Genomic DNA, 12,433 nt, shown 5'->3' with positions numbered 1-12,433 from the left:
ATCCTTGATGATCTTTTGTCTAGTTCTATCAATGGTTGATGAAGGGGTTTGAAGTCTTCAGCTGTAATCATGGATTTGTCTATTTCCCCTTTCAGTCGATTAATTTTTGCTTCCCATATTTTTCAGTTCTGTTGTTTGCTGCATACACATTTAGGATTGCTATATATTTTTGTTGGATTTATCATTATTACTATATAATGTCTCCTCTCCGATTCTGGTCATTTTACTTGCTCTGTAGTCTACTTTATCAGATATCAACATAGCCACTTCTACTTTCTTTTGATTAATGTTTGCATAAAGTATCTTTTAAAAATCTTTTTACTTTCAATCTGCTTGTATCATTACATTTGAAGTGAGTCTCTTGTAGACAGTGTGTACTTGAGAAATGTTTTAAATCCAACCTGTCGGTTTCTATTGTTTATTGGTGTTTTAAGACCTTGCATTTAATGTAATTATTGATGCATTAAGACTTAAGTCTGTCATTTAATTTTTTGTTGTTGTTGATTCTGTTTCATTTTTTCCATCTTTCTGAGGGTTACCTTAACATTTTTTAGAATTCCATTTTTGTTTTGATCACCAAAGGGATCTAAATATAGGGTGCGAATACGTGTCACAAGTAGGTTTTCCTCTGTATTTTGCTCAGTGCCTTGAAGGTACCTCTCCTTCAAGTCTCCTGGGTGTTGTATGGAGAATGTGGTGGTCCAGTTAGGGGAGATCTCAGATCAATGTGAAGAGGGTCTCTCATTAGACTCCCCATCTTGAGAGGTCTCTGCACCATGTAGACTAGCAAAGCTACTGCAGTCCAATTTTGCCTCGATCTTCAAATGTCCTTGTAGTACTATCAGCTTACATTCTTCATTTTTATCTGGACTCCACTTTTAAAAAAATAATTTAGCCTGTTTATTTCTTACTATCTTGTTTGCTCTTCATTGCTTTTAAGAATTAAAAACATTTTTCCAGCATTTTAATTTGTTTTCAGCAGGAATTTTATTTGAGTAACCTAGTTTGCTATGTTTCTGGAAGTAGAAGTTGCAAATGCTTTTTAAAAGACTCTCTAGATTGAGTTATTTTGGTTGCAAGTTCAAAATAAGAGCGATTCGTGGAAGTTCCCTCAACAACGGGGTGCCATTGCTTGTCTTCCCCCTCAAAGAAGACTCTGAGGCCAAGTTTTTATATAGATCACTTACTTTTTAATTTCCCAGGGGAAAAGGGACTAGGGGGCCTGGGCAAATGAAGGAGGGAGGAGAGAAAGCTGACTCAAGGCTGTGTCACCGAGCTACTTGCCACTGCTGGCAACAGGGGCTCAGTTATGCAGAGGACCCTCTGAGCAGTCATGGACAATGGGGTCAGAATAGTCCCCTTCTCTACAACTTGGAAGAGGGATATTTATCTTCCAGCTTCTGTCCCATGGATGGAGAGTTTCTCCCGGGTCTGTGAACTCCCCTGTGCTGCCACTTATGGGCCCCAGAAGAGATGAGTTCTGCCCCATGACAGGCATCCAGGAAGGCCTGGGCAGATGATAAGAAGCACCTGACATCCTAGTGAAGCACCATCAGGACACAGGCAGGTCAAGAGGATGCGAGAGAGGCCCTAAAAGATGTCTGGACAAGGCTACGTACTGTAAAACGAAAGGTCTGGAAGGAGAGAGGCAATCAGGCATCAGGGAGACTCCCTGCTCCACCTGCTCCAGGGGCAGTGTGGTCATCTTTGCTTCCTCCGTGGCTCCTCTGCCAGCCTGCTCCCTCTCCGTCCTCACAGGTCCTGGTCCCTCATCTCCCCAGTTTGCTCAAGGCTCACACACTGCAGCCTGCCCAGCCCCTGCTGCTGAATCCAGATAGGTATCCTCCTGGTCTCCGCTCTTGCAGCCAGTGAGCTCAGCCTCTGTGCTTCCCAATTCCCAGGAGGACTCCGCTTGGCCGACTCATCTTTTTGATCCAGGCCACCCATGCCACGGCCCTTGGCAGCTTAGTGGTTGGCTGCCATCTGGTCCAGTGTTCACCCTGCTCCAATCAGCCAATGGGGAGGGACAGAGATTTGGCTGTTTACACAGAAGGGCTGTGGCAGGAAGACACTATCAGCACAAAGGACATAAAAATGAAGGCAGGGAGCTTTGGGTTGTTTTTTATTAAATCTTATGACTCCCAAGAATGGGCAGTGGGAGGAACTGGGCCTGTGGGGTCAGCAGGACCATCTGACGCAAAGAATGTGCAACGTTTTCCAACGTGATTCGTTTTGTCTTATTATTATTTTTTTTTAATCTGTGAATTGTTGGGTCAATTCCAACATGATAAAGAGCCACATTTGTTAATCTTGGCATCAAAATGATGTGTTTTCAAAATCCAAACTGAACTAAAGAAGTAACAAGTTTTACAGAGGCAAGACTAAGAAGTAAAGAAGTCACATCCTGTGTGGAAAGTCTGTTTCCAAAGAAAAAAGCACAGATGAGCAAAAACACTCTGCCGTGTGCTGAATAAAGACTTCCCCCAGCCTTGTGGGAAGCTGGAGCACTCTGCTCTGATGTGAGTGTTTGGGGATCCGGGTTCCGGACCAGGACCTCCTCTGGGGCTTCCGCACGCTGCTCATTGGGCGCGCCTTGTTTAGGGCTCTGTTGAGGGCATTGTGGTGGCAGTGGCACCCACAGAACAAGAAAGGCATGGGCAGAGGTCTCGAGGGCCTTATCTCTGGTGTGTCCGTCAGAAATGAGCGTCCTCCTACCTGCCAGTCCGGGCACCCTGACGTGCAGGACGTAGGCCGAGACACTCCAGCTTGAGGAGCAGGGGCTGAGCTCAGCTTCCAGTACCTTTCGGGAACTTCTCATCTCTGGACATCGAAAACATGGAGCACCCACACAGCCCCCCGGCATGACAGCGAACACCTGGGTGGTCCTTTCTGCTCATTGATCAGCCCATTCCTTTCCCCAGTGGCGCTGCCGGTTCTATGTGGTTTCCCCAGTTGCTTCCTTGCAGATGGAGACATGGAGGAAAACTCGGGCTATTTGCTGTTGTTTCTGTTGTTGTTTTGTTACGCTGTGTTTTCTCAAATCAGAAAACTGTCCGTTTGCTCTATTTCCAGCGGTGGGAATGGACTGTGCAGAGGCCGCCCACACCTGGCAGGGGTCAAGATGAGCCCTAGGTCACCACGTTCGCTGGGACTCCTAGGATGGCACCTTCGCCGGGACTCCCAGGATGGCACGCCTGGCAGCAGTTCCTGTTTTCTTCGGTGTCATTGGAAACACTGCTCTTTGGATGTGGGTTTTTGGGATGCCAATATATCAAGAAAGGTTTCCTTATTCTCCCTGCTGAAATTCTGCACAGACAACTGTTTTTAGCAACAGTGACATAATTTCTATTTTCAGTGGCAGTTTTGAGCACCCTGTCAGCTGGAACTTTTTGTGTTGTAAACAGACAGGAGTTCCAGCCCAAATGGAGGTAAGCAATAAGGACAGTGCACTCACCTCGGTGGAGAGGCCAAAGGTTCAGGGACCTTCAGGAGAAGTCTGATCCAGCTGCTCAGTGATGCAGCGGGGACCGAGTGCCCTGCTCCCTCCACATCCCCAGAGGGCTCCCCATGCTGGCCCGGCAGCTCTGCAGAAGGCCACCCTAAAGAAAGGCAGCCGGCCCCAACTAGAGTCCCGGGGTTCACGCTGGCTGAGCCACCTTCTTGTTTCTTCCCCAACCCAGAGCTCTTCTCACCTCCCTTGAAGGCCTTCCCAGGTGATGGGGGCCATGGAGACTGCATTGGACGCCGCTATGCACTGGCCATGAAGCACTTGCTGCAGGACTCCCTTAGAAACCTGAGGCCCTAAACACAATGGGACCCCAGGAGGAGGCACGTGTCCAGCTAGCAGTGCCCCTCTGTGGCATGGAGATCGTTCTGCTCAGACATTCCCGAGTGGGGGCTTAGCAGCACAACTGGGTAACCTGTTGCTTCCAGCCCCTTGGGCCTGCAGGCCCCCCACTAGAGATGGGCCCTCATGCCAGGCTTGTTACCTGGTGCAACTTAACCTCCTGCTGCACCCCATCCACCAGCTCTGCCAGCATGAGAGGTCATCCCACACCCTCCTGCTTCCAGACCACCAGCTGTCTCCCACGGCCCCCATCTGTACCCTCTGGGCTTTGCAGAGGCCCCTCTGCTCTCCTTAGGGTTACAGAGCTCTGCATCCCTCTCCTCCCCTCCCCTGCAGCTGTCCCCCATCCTGCACCCCACACAGAGCCTGGGGCTCCACACTCCCTTACCACTGACCACACCTGCCAGGTGCTGCCTGCGTCTCAACTCAGGCCGCCTGCTCTTGCCCTCCACGTTGGGGTCATGCAGCGAGTCTCCCAGGTCACTCTGCACCTCCCTCTCCTTCGGTGTCCTGCCATCTAGGCGGCCGTGCCACTGCAGCCCTTGCTCCAGAATGCCTGCCTGGAAACCTCATCCCAGCTCCCCGAATGCACTCCCTTCCCACAGGACATCCACCCAAGACCACATCCAAACCTCCAAATGCCTCCTGGATACTTCACCTAGAGGCCTCACCTGCCTGGTGGCTCACAGAGGCTGGCACCACCTCCTCTCCCCACCACAGCCAGGCTAGTCTGCTCCCCCTCCTCTTCACACCTCCTCTCGGTGATCACCTGCTCCCCCATTTCCCGCCTCAAGCAGTGCCCCTCTGTGGCGTGGAGATCGTTCTGCTCAGACATTCCGGAGTGGGAGCTCAGCAGCACAACTGGGTAACCTGTTGCTTCCAGCCCCTTGGGCCTGCAGAGCCCCTACTAGAGACCCCCATTTCCCACCTCAAGGGCACGCTCCTCTGTGTCCCGCCCCTGGCTCCTACCTACGCAAGGCAGCAGCCTCCGGCCACCTGCCATGCCCAGCCATGCAGAGCCTGGGAAATGACAGGACATGTGGCTGCCCTTTCACAGCCCCTGTCACCTCCCCCAAGTCCAGCCAGAGCCAAGACGCCCTACACTGTGGCCCCCTGGCACAAGGCCTTGATCCTTCTTGAGCTCAGGGTGGGGGCAGTTTTGTTCTGTGAAGTTCCTTGGCCTTGAGCTTAGCTGGACCCGCTCCTGGAAAGCCTGAGAGACAGACATTCCTCTATGCAAAGCCCCGTCTGAGTATCTGCAAGGAGCACTCTGCCATTCTCACTCCTGGTTCAGGCTTTCATCTGCGTGGAGGGCCTTGTCTTCTGAGAGTCCCTGCCTCAACCTCACCTGACTCCCAGAAGGCTCTGCGAAGGTTTGCTGGGCTGTTCCCCAAGCAAGGGGTCACAGGAAGCTGGGGACTGCTGAGGGCGTGGGAGGCAGGGGAGACTATGTGCGCCCTTTCTCTTCCCCACCTGGATCCTGACTTTCCCTCACTGGAGACCTGAGGATGGAGTGCAGTGGCTTAGCTAAGCTTCTGCTAACAGCATGCTCACTGTTTTGAAACAGCAATGAAAGAACATTTGGGAGTTGGGGTATGTGCAGAGAAAACATTTTCCTTGAATGTCTTTACTGAATGGGTGGGAATAGGTATGTGTGAAGGGGAAAAGTTCAGGGTACAGTGGTCAGGTCCTTGGGAGATGGGGAGGGCTGTTTGGCCCTGCTCCTGAGGAGGGTGGGCCCAGGCTCACCCTATACGCACTAGTCCCAACGCCTCACAATTAATCGAACGGCTGAAAACAAACATACAAAAAGCCCTCAGCGTTGTAGTACTAGAGCAGCGGCGTGATGTCATCTGTTCATTCCAGGCTGTCACCCTGAGGCTGAGTGAGGTACGTGGTGAGGACGGGCAGATGGTGCCTTATGTGCATCGCGCAAATGAGGTTTGTGTAGAGTATTTTGCTCATGGACTGGAATTCATTGGTTATTTTATTCACGGCAGGTTCAGCTCTGCAAAGTGTCTTCTGCCTGCTTCGGAGGAGCGCGGTGCCATTTCCCTTCCTCCTTCAGACTTTCTTCTACGTGGAGGGCCCCGTCCTACACAGGTCCCAGTCTCAGCTGACACCCAGGCCCCGGGAGGCTCTGCAGAGATTTGCTGGGCCGTTCCCTTGCACACGGGGCTACAACAAAGGTGGGCGCCCCTGAAGGGCCTGGGAAGTAGAGGCATAAGAATCTATGGCATAGCCTGTTGCACATACTCTGATTATTTGGCTCAAAATCAATAATCAGATCCTGTGCAAAACGTTTTCATGTAGATGATCTTACTCATTGTCACAAAAACCCACAAGAAAGGTAGAATGGAGGTTTCTCATCCCTATTTTACAGCTGAGGAAACCAAGACCCAAATTCCGTCTCCAACAGCGGCTTTCTGCTTCTTCCAGAAACACAGCATGACACGTGCTGTGAACCTCGGCTGGGGGACAACCGAAGGAGAGACAACACTCAGCAGAAACAGAACCCGAGCCGCCCCCGTGTCTCTCAGCCCCTACTGCTCCACAGCCTGGGCTGCAGCAAACGTTGCCGCTGCGCTCAAAGGGAAGGCTTTGCTTTGGAGTCAGCATGAGAGCGCGCCTCGCCTCCCCTCCAGGCCCCTCCTCACCTGCTTGGGTTTGGATCTCAGCTCCCTGGCTCCTCGCCCTAAGCCCTGGAATGCGAACCCCAAGGGCCAAACACCCCGAGGTTCTCAGGTCCCAGGCGTGGACACCTTCCTGGCCTTGGCTGTCACGGCCCAGATGGAAGCAAAGAGAGCTCCCCTCTCCACGGGTCAGCTGGTCCTGCTGCCCTGAGAGCAGGAACCCAGGCTCAGGCTCCGCACGGAGTTCCCCATCTACCTCTCCCTGGGCGGCAACGCAGAGGCCACCTGCCTCTCACTCTGTGGGTCCCACCTGCAGCCTGTCCCAGTGGATTCTGTAGGCTCCACAGTGATGCTGGGAAAAGACCAAACACCCGGACAAAGCATGTGGACGGCTGCCGATGCCAAAATTGCAGGAAGCAAGGGGAAGGCAGCTGACTGCAACACTTTGCCAACCATGTGCAACACTCCAGGTACCTAGAGGCAGCGAGGCGCTACTGAACTGGTTGGTTCCTGTCCATGCCTGCAGAGGCTGCTGTCGCAGAGGCAGGGCAGGGGTGCGTGGCTCTGCCAAGTATCCTTCTGGGATGAGCCGATTCTCTTGTCCCAGGTTGGGCACGATGGAGAGGCCAGGTGTGTTTGAGTTGCAGGCATTGGGGGTTTGCAAAGGGCTGTGATTTCCTGGGCCTCCCATCTTACGCAGGCTCTGGGTTCTCCTTGGTTCCTCCCTTGGAGCGGGGACCTGGCTTTGGAAGGCCCTGGATCTTTGCTGGTTTCTGCTGTTATCTTGCAATGTGACCAAGGTCAAGTCCACACCCTCTTCCCAGGTTGTTTCCTCTGCAGTAAAATTGTCATTTGGAACTGAGCCCTTCAAGGGGAGGCGGCTGAAACAGTGGGGGTGATGCTGCGTGCTAAGCCCCACCCCCTTCTCCTAAATGTCTACTTCTCTCCTTTTTGTCCTTTTTTACGTATTGATGGGTTCAACAGCCAAAAACCCTCTCTGAAACAGTGTCTTGGCCCAAGCCCATCGGGGGCACTGTTGTGAGCCTTGATTTTTATGGATCTACGCCTGGAAAGCTTTTAGCATAGAATGCTTTAGGTAGAAGACCAGGACCACAGAACAGGACCAAGACCATGAAATAGGAAGCAAGATACGTCCAGCACCCAGTTCAAAGAGAGGGCTGGGGATGCCGACACTTCACCTCCTTCCCAGCAAACTTGGAAGGCGCCAGGGCATCCCTGGAGCTGCTGCTGGCAGAGAAGCATCAGATTGCGTCCACACGTGCAGCTCACGCTCGAGGAAGGGCAGGGGCGATGTCAGAGCCATGCTTTGCCCAGCACATGCTTCTGGAACGGCCAGGATTTTAACCTTTAAGGTCTCAACTCCTTCTTCCTCCTCAGATCTTGTGATTTTGAAAATGATTCCTAAATGCCTTTCGATCTCAATTTTGCTGAAGGAGACGGACCTACTTTACTGCATTCCAACTGGAAACATTTTCGAGAGTAAAAATACCTGAAGACGTATTGAGCCTGGAGGTAGCAGACTAGAAATTAAAGCAGGGACCCCTCCGTCCTCTCCCCCGACTGCATTAAGCACAGCATGTCGGGGATCAGTGAGTTTCCATGGCCCTGCAATCAGACCTTTTGCTCTCTGAAATTTAGCCTTGATTTTGAAGCCCTGAGCTTAGTATATGTAGATGAGCTGACAGGCCCAGGGAGTCACTCAGAGAGGCTGGAGGTCCTTCAGAGCTGCGTTAGATACAGCGGGAGGGGGTCAAATTGCTAATATCATCTGCCCCCCAGCCCTGAAAATTCCCAAACAGCAGAGAACTTCTCAGAAGACTTGTGAAATTGGGAGTCTGCAGGTGGGTGGGGGTGATGGCGTTCTACCCCAAGACAGCATTTTGAAGTTGAAGCTCAACTTAAAATATGTGTTCCTATTTTTGAGACAGGGTCTTGCTCTGTCACCCAGGCTGGAGTGCAATGGCACCACCTCAGCTCACTGCAGCCTCGACCTCCTAGACTTGAGCAATCCTCCCACCTCAGCCTCCTGGGTAGCTGGGACTACAGGCATGCACCACCACACTTGGCTGATGTGTGTGTGTGTGTGTGTGTGTGTGTGTGTGTGTGTCTAGAAATGGGGTTTTGCCCTGTTGCCCAGGCTGGCCTCGAACTCCTGAGCTCAAGCCATCTTCTCTCCTTGGCCTCCCAAAGTGCTGGGATTACAGATGTGTGTCACCGCGCCCAGTCACCTTATGCTTTTTGGAGGGACATCACCAATCAGACAGTGGCCTGGGCTGGACACGGCATCCCTGGAAGACGGCCCCTCTCTAGGGTGTCATCTGCCGTTAGCCAAGGACCCTCTTGTCTCTCTAGCTCCAAGTCTCCACAGAGGACGTGCTCAAAGTGAGGGTGCGTGGCCTTGCCCCCCGCTTCTCCTGCAAGCAGGTGGGGAGGGAAGCAGGTGGCAGGAGGAGGTGGCTGTCCGGGGCTGCCCTCCTCTGTGCCTGTGCGTGATTTCACTCTATGCTGAGTGACAGCAGGGACGATGGGAAACATTTCTGTCTGGTATCAAATGATCACCATCATTGGCCTCATGGCATCACCACTGTCTTCCTTGCTGGCACCTTCCCGTCCTCCCTCCAGCCAGGGAGGTCTGACCCAGGCACAGACGGGAGGAACCGTCACTCTGCCTTAGGGGTTTGCAATCTTGGGACATCAAACAGGCCCACGGTGCCTTGCACCTCTGCTCTCACATCTCTGTACCATTTTCCATACTGTTCATGTGACTCTCAGAGCAGGCGTGGCCAGGGAGTGTGACAGCTTTGTGTCCGTGTCCTGGAGCTGCCGCAACGAGGCACCGAGGGCAGCGGGCTCAGGCCTCAGAAACGGATCCTGTCCGGGCGGTGGAGGCTGAAGCCTGAGATCACAGTGTGGGTGGGGCTGGGTCCTTCCCAGGCTGTTCAGGGGGGTCTCTGTCCCAGGCCTCTCTCCTGGGCATGCAGGCGCTAGCTCTGCCTGTGTCCTTCACCTCCCCTTCCCTCTACTTGTGTCTGCCTCTGTCCCCACATCTCCTCTGTATGAGGACATTGGCCCTGTTGGATCAGTGTCCTCTCTAATGACCTCATTTTAATTCAGTGACCTCCGTGGAGACCCTCTCTCCAGAGAAAGCCTCCTTCAGATAAAGCCTCCTTCAGATAAAGCCTAAAGCACTGCTGGTCAGGACTTCAACGTGTGAATTTCGGGGGGACACACTTCAGCCCATTACAGACCTGATGGCTTCTGCAGGACACCCATCCCATCCCATGGCTTATGGAGGAAGAAGCCAGGTGGAGAGGGGGAGGTGGTCGGGCCACCCCTTCCATGGCCAGCAGCAACTGTGCCCGTGTCTGGGCACTTCCTGGGTGCTGGACCCGTGCAGAGCGTATTCATGCCTTGCCCCAACTCGTCCTGGAGGAAGGTGCTGTGAGCCCCCATGCATCATCGAGACGGAGGCCGAGGCGAGGGCAGGCGGGAGCTGAGACCCATCTCAGGAGGTGGATATTTTTATCATTGGGTGTTTGTATTTTTCTTATTATACGAGCCTTCGTCTCTTTCGTCTTGCACGTCATTTGTTGCTTGCTCTATTCTTATCTGGTTGTTTTCTGTGTGGGTTATGGATCCCCAAGCCGCGTTCCCTCGGTCCCAGCCCAGGTTGTGGCCCCCCTGTGTGCCTCCCAGGCCCCAGGGTAGATGTCAGTCGTGTCCCCCTTGTGGGTGCCTTCAGCTTAGAACTTGCCTGTCCTTCCAGGGGTCTCTAATACAGGACTTACGTCTTCATGAAGACACTAACTGTGCTGGTTCGTGTTCTCGGGAGGAGCAGAGCCACTCAAGGTGTGCACATCAGAAGAGAGTGATTTTAAGGAACTGGCTCACACTGGCAAGTTCAAACTCTGCAGGGTGGGCCGGCAGGCTGGAAACCCGGGAAGGAGCTCATGTCGCAGTTCCAGGCCTAAGGCAGTCTGGGGGCGGAATTCCTTATTGCTCAGGGCAGGTCAATCTCTTTGTTCTAATCAGGCTTTCGACTGATTGGGTGAGGCCCACCCCCTCGGACGAGGGCCACCTGCTTTACTGGAATGCTAATGTCATCTAGAAACACCTTCACAGGAGCATCCAGAGTAATGTTTGACCAAATATCTTAGCACCGTGGCCCAGCCAAGCTGACCATAAATTAATCATCACACTGTCTAATGCCAAAATAATTCAAGTCTTTTTTTAAGTGAAAACAAGTTTATTAAGAAAGTAAAGGAATAAAGAATAGCCACTCCACAGGCAGAGCAGCCCCAGTAGTTCAAATCTTTACTGAAGTCCCAAGATGCTCGTGGGAGGAAGGTGTACTCTGAACGTACGCAAAAATCCTAACATTTCTCTCTCCCCAGCCACTCTCTGCGTTGCTTCCTATGACTCCCCAAAAACTGCTTCCCTCACTCTCAGCCCTGAACCCAGAGATACCCCAGCCCCCAGCACTCCTGCACTTCCTTCTGCCTCCCGCTTTGCTCCTGTCCCGTCCTTCCTTCTCCTCCACAGGTGACTCCCAGCCACTTCCAGTCCTCACGCTGTCCCGACTTCTCCACCTTTGTCTCTTCACCAACCCTGAGGCCTTGCCGTGCAAGTCCAGGCACTGAACCAGCACAGGCAGACTCCACCATCCCCAGGTGGGGAAGGGGAGCAGAGAGCACAGGGCACTCTTCCTTCTGCACATTCCCTGGGCATTTCCACCCCATTGCTCGTGAAGTTTGGGCAGCTGGCAGCTTACGGAGCCAAGACTCCTCCGAGCCCCTCAAGACTGCAGGCCCAGCCCTCCCAGCTCCTGTTCAGATCGGGGAGGAGAGAATCACAGTGTTTCTGCTTCTCCAGCACCACTGTCCAAGGTGGAGATGATGTCAACAAAGGGGATACTGAAGCAGATGGAGTGGTGCAGATGGTGGGTCACTGAAACGCAGGTGGAAGGTACATGCTGCCACAGGCTGAGACAAGAAGATGGGAAGGTGGGTCTCTCTGTTGGAATACCAATCCTTGGCCCCAGAATTCCTGGTGGAGAATCCTCCAGTAAGAATGCTTGCTGGGCACGCTCAGTTTGGGAGGAGTTAATCCAACAGGTCCTGTTTCTTTCATAAGGACTGAGGCCACTGTGGGAGCATGGGCTGCCTAATGCTGTCCCAGTTGTTGCTGGATGAATGGTGGGACCTGCCATGTAAATGTCTATTTGGTGCCTTTTCTACGATGTGTGTCCTCCTGGAATGGGGCTTCTGGCTTCCTCAGTCCTGGAGGCCCAGAGGGATGTAGGTTGTGCCTTTGGGAAAATGCTTCCAGTGACCTACATGTTACGTGCCTCTGTCCATATTTTCAACAAGCTTTTCAGACCACAGTTTTAGTGTCCACTAAGGAACTATTTCATTTGGCCAAGGGAGGCATACACATGTGGGTACTCTAAGATAACACAATTTGAAGAGATTTGATATGAAACTGTCAGACTGGGGTATGATCATTCTCACTGCAAGAGAAATACTTGATTAAAATGCATTGAAGACATATTTTAAATGTGACCCTCTCTCAGTGCATTTAAGACAGATGCATTTTACTTTCCAGGCTTTTCACGTCAAGTCATGCCTGTGCCCACAGACAGGGGAGAAGGTGACATGAGGCTCCGAGCTCTGGAGCCCTGGAAGTCAGGCAGGCCCTGCTGTAATCATAGCCCCTTTACTCCCAGGCAAGTCAGCTCGCCTTACTAGACCTCTGTGTGCTTCTCTGTGAATTGGGGATAAGGGAGAGAGTCCCTGTTACTTGCGTTTTCACGGGCTTAGTCCTCTCTGTCCAATGAATGTGTGAGAAAGCAAAGGTGACTGTGGCATAGACATGGTCACCAATGGACCAGCCGCTTACTGCGTCGTCCCCACTCGGACATTCCTGCCCCCTG

The 12,433-nt window shown here is 52.6% G+C and overlaps 1 pseudogene; it reads left to right on the top strand.

The window, feature by feature from the left end:
* Window positions 1-5,707: 5,707 nt before the first annotated feature.
* Window positions 5,708-11,141, top strand: LOC105539881 (annotated as a pseudogene).
* Window positions 11,142-12,433: the final 1,292 nt, after the last annotated feature.

Source organism: Mandrillus leucophaeus, unplaced genomic scaffold (genome assembly GCF_000951045.1).
Source record: "Mandrillus leucophaeus isolate KB7577 unplaced genomic scaffold, Mleu.le_1.0 Scaffold21, whole genome shotgun sequence".
In the NCBI taxonomy this organism is placed as follows: domain Eukaryota; kingdom Metazoa; phylum Chordata; class Mammalia; order Primates; family Cercopithecidae; genus Mandrillus; species Mandrillus leucophaeus.
This window is presented reverse-complemented; position numbering and strand designations above follow the sequence as displayed.